A 10,336-nucleotide genomic window follows, 5' to 3' on the forward strand; every position below is an offset into this window, starting at 1 on the left:
CTGGGAAAGAATTCGGTGAGCCGTTGTGGCTTCGCTGTTTTCAGTGTTTGATATGTTGGGACATTACGGGTCAGGTTCAGGTAAGTGTGCGATTGTGTGTAGGTTAGGGTTAGGGGGCGGGTTAGGTGAGTTAGGGTTAGGGAGCGGGTCAGGTAAGTGTACGGTTGTGTGGACGTTAGGGTTAGGGCGCGGGTCAGATAAGTGTGCAATTGTGTGTAGGTTAGGGTTAGGGGGCGGGTTAGGTGAGTTAGGGTTAGGGCTTGGGTCAAGTAAGTGTGCGGTTTTGTGTAGGTTAGGGTTAGGTGTGGGTTAGGTGAGTTAGGGTTAGGGCGCGGGTAAGGTGAGTGTGCTATAGTGACTGACCTTAGGGTTAGGGTTGGGTTAAGGTAAGTGGATAGCTAGCAGTGTATGTAAAGTTTAGTTGAAGTTTAGGTGTAGGATTTTAAGTGTATGTGTGGGGATTGCTGTTTTTTGTGTGTGTTTGTGTTGTGTGTATGTTTTTCAGAATAGCGATTTTTTCCCCTGGGAAAAAAATCGCTATTCTGACTGTTCAATGTTTTTAGATTTCGGTGTTTAGGGTTCGATATTATAACATTCGATCTTTGTAGAATTTGATGTTATAATATAGACTCCACATGCACATGGCAGATAGCATGCTAACAGTACATAAGGGTTGATATCTATGTTAACAGAGGCAATATTCCCTCTCTACTGGTCACCCATGACACCTGACATATCATACAACAACCCATGTGGCATGTATGTCATTAGACATGTCCACCTAATACAATGCCTACAAACATACCCAAATAACAGGATTATAGGACCTACACATGGCCTGTATTGGCAGACTCAGGGAAATCCAAATATTTGGTTATAGAGTTTATTAATAGTTGCTTAGATCTCTGTTGAAACTGTTGTCTCACTGTTCTGAGAGACTGATCTGCAAATATACAGAGCTGAGTATATTTTTTTGGTTTTTAGAGTTTGTACTGTTAGCTGTTGCTTACATCTCTGTTGAAACTGTTTTGTCTCACCCACCCTCCCTATTTTTGGTTTGTAGTTTAAATTCAGTGGCTTTTGCAGTTGCCTGCCCCACTGTAGATTTTATCTGGGACACTGCCCCAGTCCCATCTCTTTTCCACATTCTACCTAATAAACTCTTTCTGCACTTGTTTTTAGTCCTTTTAATTTAATTGCATTTTTTAAACTGTGTTTGGTCTAATATTGCTACATACTCAAGTGTGCTAGCTTGCACTGCATGTGAATTGTTTTTACTACTGTTTTTGCTACTTTTCTGTAAAAAAAAAAAAAAAACGGTAAGCCTGTTTACTACCTTTCATATAACTAGTGTTCCAGAAACAGATTTGCTGTATCCAGGAATGTATGTAAGCTTCTGAGCCCCTCAAGCCTTTCTGTGTTGGAGGGAAGCTTTCCAGCTTATCAGTGGGAGTGGTAAGCACTAGGTAACCTGTCTACCACATAAGGAGTGGCTCTGCCCCAGAAATTGTAGTTATTGGCCATTTGGGCAATCTCTTCCATCTCTCTCAACTTTATGATTTGAAAGCCTGCATTTGCACTTGTTTCTGTCCTGTAACTCATCAAGTACAGATACAGATTCTTAGTTTTAGCACTTAAATTTGCTTATTCATGCTCAGCACTTGTTCAGACCTTGTGAGCACCAAATAAGCTACTAATTACTATAGCACTCAATCTTCATCATTACCTAGAGGAAAACAGTTTTTGTACTTACTTTTCTCACTTGCTTAGAGAAAAACAGCTCTTGTACTCACTTTCCTCACTTATCTAGAGGAAAATAGTTTTTATTCAGGCATGTCCAAGGGTCAGCTCCCAGTGTTCTCTCCTGTCTATCTGATGAATCTGGGCATCCTGAGGCAATGTAGAATTTGCCTCATGTACACAGACAACCCTCTCCTCCTACCACCCAACACTACAACCTGTGAGAGATGCACTTATCTAGCCAAACTGGAGGTAAAGCTCTCTCCAACCAAGACTGAACTTGACAGTCATGAGGAGAAGGTAAACATTTGTACCACACCACACTCATCACATAGTCTCATTAAATCTACACCACCAAAATCCACACATAGTAACACAAAAACATTTGCGGAGGCTCTCAATAATAATGTGTCTAAGCAACAGAGACCTCCAAAGCAGAAACGCAAGCAACCTCCATCCCCCAACACAACCCTAATGACACATAGCCCACAGACTCAGTGTGCCATTCAACCACAGCCAATAAGGCAAAACAACGTACCCAACACACTAGTCATATGTGACTCTATAGTCAGGCACACTGATGTCCCACTCATCAGGCTAAACAAGGAGAAGGTTACTGTCAGATGCCTGTCAGAAGCCAGGATCCGCCAGATAACCCACACACTCAGGTCACTCCACAAGTACAAATATGACTCTGTCATTGTCCATGTTGGTGTGAATGACCTGATACGTACCCACCTGGACTACATGAAAAAAGACATGGAAGAGCTCTCTGATCTTGTAGCCCAGGCAGGTATGACCCTAGCCCTAAGTAGCATTCTGCCATCGCCCAGAATGATACCGCAGTACAAGGACAAAATTATTGACTTCAACTATTGGCTAAGCTTCTGGTGTCATTCTAAGGGGATCCAATATCTGTCTGCTTGGGATGACATGGTCGACAGACCACGATGCTTTGCCACAGATGGCCTGCACCTGTCACCCCTGGGATTCCGGATACTGGCTAAGGCTCTTGCTGCACCTATAGTGCCTTTTTTAGGCAAGGTTAAAATAACAAATTCACCACAATAACAGGAACAGGAAAGCAAAAACTGAGGGTAATGCTACTCAATGTTAGAAGTCAAAATCTCAAAATGCACTCACTCAAGGCACTCCTTAAAATGGAGAACACCGATATCTGTGCAGTGACAGAGACCTGGTTCAAGCCTCCAGTGAACACCTCTGCACTACCAGGCTATAACTCATACCACACTTTTTGGCCATGTAACCTGGACTGAAACACCAAAGGCGGAGATGTGGCCATATTCATTAAGGATATCCACACCTCCAAGCTAGTTGTTCAGCATAATGCATCTGAGGTTATCTAAGTGCAACTAACTCTGGGCAAAACTGCAATCCAAATTGTAGCTTGCTACAGATTCCCCACCATGCCCCATGATTCCCACTCCTCTTTTCTTGATGTACTGGAAAATTTTAGGGTTCAACCAAACACCCTAATAATGGGTGACTTCAACTACCCCACCATTAACTGTGAAAACTACTCGTGTACCAACTCATTAGTTCAATGCTTTCTGGAATTCATAAACTCCAATGCCCTGGATCAACTTATCCACACCCCCACCAGGGGCAACAATATCCTAGACCTAGTCATTACCAACATGAGTGACCGGTGTTCCACACCTGAAGTCAACTCCTCGTTGGTCTGATCCGACCATAAGCTAATCACCCTTGATATCCACATCCCACCCCCACATTAAGGAAACCACAGTAAAAAATGTCTTCAAAGCCAACTTCATGCTTCTTAAGACAGAAGTGGTGAACTTCATGATACCCATGCAGATTGACAATACAGTTACATCTGCTGAATCCTACACAAATGCACTCTATAAGCACTTACACGAGTGCATGGATCATGCTATCCCAAACTGAACCAAGACGCTATCCTCAAAAAAAAAAAAGGAAGCCAATCAGGTGGTCCCCTGCCATAAACAAACTGTACAACAGAAGGAAGAAACTGTTGCAAAAGAGAGTAAAATCCCATGAGTGGAGGAGCTCCCTAGTCAGCCTCAGTAAGAATGCTGAGAACCCTTATAAGATCCTCCAAAGCTAGTCATGAAAACAAAATCACCATTAATTCCAAGGACAACCACAAAGCATTCTATAGCTATGTCAAAAATCTCAATGGCAACACCCAGATCTGCTCTGAGTTACAGCACAAAGGCAAGAAAATTACAGAACCAACTGATATTGCCAACATTCTGGCAGATAGGGTCACTGCTAACTTTACCCCCCTCTCACTCCCTAAAGGGCCCATATCTATACAGGAAGAATGCAGAGTCCTTGTAATCACAACTACACATGTAAAAGCTGCACTCTCTAAAGCCATAAACACAGCATCCCTGGGACCAGACAACATCCCAGGCTGTGTTTTACACAAACTTCAGAACGAACTGGCTCCCCACTTAAGCACCATGTTCAATAATAGCCTCGCATCAGGCTTTGTGCCCACTGAATGGTGCACAGCAACAGTTACCCCACTCCACAAAGTGGGAGCCACCACTGATCCCGGGATTAGCCTGACTAACCTGGTCTGCAAGGCCATGGAACGTATTATCATGGAACTTATAAACAAAGACATTGGTAACCTCCAAACTCTGGATCCCACCCAGTTCGGGTTTGTGAAAGGCAGATCATGCCTCCTGAACCTGATCGACTTCTATGAAGCAGTCACCAAAGCCGTAGATGAAGGTAAGGTGGTTTACACAGCCTATCATGACCTCTCCAAAGCTTTTGACACCATCCCCCACTTTGGAATTATAGCTAAACTCACTAAACTAGGTATAAATCCCTACATCACAAGATGGGCTGCCAACTGGCTCACTGACAAAACCCTCACTGTAAAAGTTGCAGACTCCAAATCTGACCTCAAAGCAGTGACAAGTGGAGTACCACAGGGTTCCGTCCTGGGACCTCTCCTGTTTGGTATCTACTTCTCTGAAGTACAGGCTAACACAGAAGGCCTCTGGCTAATGAAGTTCACAGATGACTGCAAACTAGGAGCCATAGTCAAGTCCCCAAATGATGTGGACATCCTACAGAAGGGCCTCGCTGAGACATGCCTGCTGTCAGAGCCATGACCTCAAGCTCAATGCCAAAAAGTGCAATGTCATCCCCTTTGGTAAAAACTCTGTACCCATGAACTACCACATAGGCAGCAATCTACTTAACACTGAATGCGTGATAAGAGACCTTGGGACTCAGGTGGACAGTAGTCTCTCCTTTGATAGTCACATCGCCTAAGCAGTCAGAAAGTCCTTCCACATGGCACACCTCATCATAAAAGGATTCTCATCCAGGAAAAAATAGGTCATTGTTCCCCTCTACACGACACTCATTAGACCCATTATAGAGTACAACGCCCCTTTTGGAATGTACCTCAGAAGATATCTGCAGCAGATGGAATGGCCACAGAAGTACCTCACAAAGAGGATTAGTGGCCTCAAACAAATACCCTACACTGACCACCTCAAAAATCTCCAGCTTTACTCCGTAGCATATCGCCTACTCTGAGGTGATCTCTGCCTAACATATAAAGCTATGTCAAACCCAGAGCTGTTGGTCATGCTACACCTAAAGAAATCCCAGTCCCTCTGAGCTACACGCTCTATGGACCTAAACCTTGTCACCACAATAAACAGGACATGCAGAAGGGATAGATTCCTGTCCCAGAGACTTCCCATACTCTGGAACAGGCTACTCATCTATGTCAAGCAAAGTTCTTCATTAGCACTCTTCAAGAAAAATCTTGATGAGTGGATGGGAAATAGGAAATACACCCCAGGGATCACTTCTGTGTCTCTACTCAACAGTGGTACAATAAAATTACTTTCTTGGGTGGCATAAGCCAGGGAATCTTGTTGGCTAGGCTTACATAGGCCCTTGGGCTGATAGCCTACTACCTACCTATGAACCTATGCTCTGTATGTTCCTGAGTAGTTACAGGTCATATGCCCATGACATGTACAGCCATGTGTGCCCACAGCTCCTACATATACCCCATGTCAACAACTCCAAGCCATGCATGCTGTGTGCTGACATTAGCCTTATTACCACAATAGCCAGAACGTGCTGGGGTGAGATGTTTACAAGCCACAGACCTCGCACATGCTTGAATGAGTGTACTGCCTAGCTCTAACAGAGCACATTGCTGGCACTCTTCAAGTAAACATGAGGTGTGTGTGGCATATATGATGTGCTCACTGTTGACTATTACAGTGCCCTGGCTTCACCATGGAACTGTCAAGTAACAGTTTGTAGGATCATGACATGGAATATGGTTGTGTGTGTGTCTTGCTGATATGTGCTGTTGGCATATATGTACACTTGGCTACTCAGTGAAGGTGGTTGTGTATCCCACCAGTACATGAATACAACATCCATTATGGTGTAATGCTCAGCTAGGTTTCACACATGGCATGGGGAAGGTGTGAAATGTATCATCTTGACCTGCTATTCCACTTACTGATGTAGACTGCATATGTGTACATGTATTGATATGTGTTTAGATTCCATGCATGTGCAGTGTCTGATGTTTGAAGGTGAGTGTTATCTTAGTACATCATGCTGTTGCAAAGCAGCCTCAACATTGCCAACTGTATATGGTGATATGCTCAAAGTACTGTAAGCTGTACATTAGGTATGGACAAACGTTTGGACATGACTACTAAGTGGTGGGGCTACTTTGCAGATGAATGATTACTGTGGACAGCTCACAGGTGTGTTACAACCATTCCTACAATAATCTGTGTAACTGCTAAGCTATGGTTTTGTTAATTGAAGTGGAAGACAGACAATGCAGAATGCAGTAAGGGTGATACTGAAGGCAACCCTCTTGACACCTGTAACAGTAACACCCCCCCGTGCATAAATTGTGCATATATCACAGCTGGCAAAGGAAAGAGTCAGTATGCTTTGTAGTGCATGCAATAGTGCTGTACCTCTGTAATACCTATCATGAGAAAGGCAGGTGTTTAATTCACAGTACTGGCATGTGTGGGTGTGTGTGTGTCCATATATGTCACGTATGGTGGGGAATACATCCCACATGTTTTTCACTCTCCTGAACACTGTTGTAGACATCAGTACAGAGTGAAGTGTAGAAGAAAGGCATAGGCAGGTGGTTGAACCTCACACACGTCAAATGTCTGTATGTGTGTGACATTGGTGTATATCTTTGAGGATGCCACAGTGTGTGTGTGTGTGTGTGTGTGTGTGTGTGTGTGTGTGTGTGTGTGTGTGTGTGTGTATGGATGTCCGGTCCCTGGAGTGAGGCTGTATTTTAACATAGTGAAATGTTAATGTCCCCCTACCCCCATCCACTCAATGCAATCTAGTATCCCTGTTGATATCATCAATCTTAGAAGGGCATTCTCACCACTTGTTAACATGTACACCCTGAGGTGTGGCTTGTTGTTACATAGCCTACTGATGAACCCCCCCCCTCCCCACATACACTCACTGCACTCTAGTATCCCTGTCCATGTACTCGATCTTAGGCCATTCCGACTACCTGTACATGTGTAATCTCTGTGGTGTGTCTTGTAATTGTGTAGTACTATAATGATGATTTGCACATAGGCAGGGGTTCTCATCCCAACACTGGCAACTGAGTGTGTGTTACTGTGTCTGTGAATCCCTGAGTGTGTGGGTGTGTCTGTGTTTGCATCCTGTCATGGGAGCAGGTATTACTGCTTCCCAATGAGAAACCACTATTTCCACTGGCCTTTACCCTTGTCAAAAGCTATACCACTCTTTTACTTCCTCCCCGCTCCAGGTAACTATACCTGTGATGTCACCCACTATGGATATGAAGGCTTTGAACACAGTAGCTTACTACACACCTATCATGCTCTTGGATCATTAGAACAGTAAACATAATTGAAACATGTAAAATTATAACTGTGATGTGGAAGCTACAAAGTGCATGCAGGTATTGTCATACAGAGCTATGAGTAGTCAACATGTACATATGGGACACTAACTGCAAATACTGACATCCCCCGACACATGCAATTACACCTGAAAGAGGAAGGCAGAACATCAAGATCAACATGCTTTTACTGTTGTTACACATGATACATACTGTCAAATGTACAAAATGCATTCTAAAACTGTAATACATGGTATGTCTGCTGCCTGTCAACACTACTCAACAATATTAATCTACAATTGTCTTCCTAGTATGTTCACCCTGTGCATCAGACCATATGAGCATGTCCCTGCACCGATGATGTGGATGACAGGGATGCAGCACAGGCATCATCATATGCACAGGGTGATACTGTTTGCCAGAGGCTTAGGCTACGCCATTGGATGACATCATGTGTGCGGGTTAGGGCCTTTGATATCATTGGGCGTGTGTGGATGTTATGCATGTGCGTTGAGGTGCTCTACATTTGTTTCTGGTGTGTGAGTTTGTGTGTGTGTATGTGTGTGTGTGTGTGTGTGTGTGTGTGTGTATGCACACAGGTCTGGCATGTGGCTGGCCTACACAGGGGTATTATTGACAGCTGCAGACTGTACAGGGCAGGTTTCACAGTTCACGGTGTCCGGCCATGGCCACGTGACCTGCACCTGCCAGGGGTTGCACACATGTCCACTAGAACCATGTCTCTGTTGGGACCATCCAGGACCATGTGCATGTGGCCTGCTGTGTCCTGGTGTGGACAGCACAGCACCAGCTGCAGTGCTGCTGCTACCGCCACTATGGGAGTGGGCATGTGCAGTAGCATGTTGACGTAGACCTTCAACGGGTGATGTAGCTGACCTATGTCCACATGCCCGATGCCTCACTCCCACCAGATGTTCCATCACAGACATTCCACGCTCGAGGATTGACATGCCATGGTCAAGGACTCCCACCATGTCACCAAATTGTCTATCCAAAACATCTGCAGGATGATGGTAAGCATTTGCAATTGCCTGAATGTTGCCAGTTAAAGAACAGACAGCAGACCTCTGAAGCCTCATACCTTCTCTGTTGTACCATTCAGCACATGTCTGTGCCTCCATTAAAGCCTGAAACATGCGTCTGGTGACACCAGCTGATGTGCTTTGTCTCACAGGGGCATGTTGGCCAGTGGTCCTCTTACAAGCAGTACTGGGCATATGCCTATGTGGGACATTACCAGTCAGTTGGCTGGGATCATAGTGTGCAAGCACACCTTCCATAGTCTCCACACTTCTCTGTTCCATGCTAACACCCGCCAACTGTCCTTCCTCTATGGCCACTGGTGATGGGGTATGTGTAAGCAGGAGAAATGTGTGTGAGTATGAGGGGGATACTGGTGAAATGGCAACCAATGGCACAGATTCAGCCCCTAACAACCCTGCCTGTGCATCAATCATACTTTCATCATCACTGCTAGAGTCTGTGGGGACACTAATATCATGGTGGACCACAGGAGAGCAATGCACCTACATCAACACCTGTGAGGGGCAGACAAGAACTGTACATTAAAAGTTATACCACACAGACACACAGACACATGCTATGGCACCCAACGGCATGCAACATGCAGGTGATATGGCAGATGGCATTCAGCTTAGACAATTATAGTGGTAGTTATCATGCATCCCTGAGTTGCACACAACAGCATGCATGTGTTATAGCAGACGGCATGCACCTTACACAATCATAGTGGTAGTTAGCATGCATACCTGTGTGCACCATTTCTGTTAGTAGCTTATGTCCCATACCTGCAACACAATGCATGCACTATGCACCAGTGCACCGCACTGCCATGTTGTGTGCAACATACCCCACATGTTAACAGATCATCGCTGACCTTTGTACATCTGCCACTAATGCTTTGTGTTGGCCACTTCCCCTATGTGTGAGGACATGAACAGAAGGGTATGTTGACAGAATATTATGTTTGCCTGAGCCCTAGCTTGCATATCTCCCCCAATGCAGTGCATGTCTGTTAAACATTATTCTGCCTACCCCTGAGCTGAGTCTACAGACATTGTGCATGTGGCTGTACACACATGTTTGACATGGCCATCCCTACTTTGCAATGGTACCACAGACTAGCACAGGTTTACAGTACACCGGCCTGATGTGTGGCGTATGACCTTGCCAATCACATGTAGTATGACATGTGTTCTGCTGATGTGTTGAATGACATGCATACATGTGTAACATGATGGCGTACTTTCAGATATGCAGTACGGTAATGGTGTCCCAATGCAGGGACATGTTATACTAACATGGGCCTTCAGCTGACGCAATGTTGTCTGTCTGCCCTACAAATATGCAATGACATACTGCACATTGAGCTGATGTGCATAGCCATTGCAGGGCATCATGTGGCTTCACTATTGCTATACATTGTGAGTTACTGACACAGTTCATAGCCATGACTGTGTTCACATACAATGCATATCTGATGTGGAATGTGACCCACATCAATGACTTGTATACACACTAAAACCTAATGTGGAATGTGTGACACAGGTCACAGAAGGGTATACAGATGACACCCCTGCGCATCTGCAACCATATTACTGATGCCTGGCAACTATGCCCACACAT

Source organism: Protopterus annectens, chromosome 3.part0, assembly GCF_019279795.1.
Source record: "Protopterus annectens isolate FY-2018-M chromosome 3.part0, PAN1.0, whole genome shotgun sequence".
NCBI lineage: Eukaryota > Metazoa > Chordata > Ceratodontiformes > Protopteridae > Protopterus > Protopterus annectens.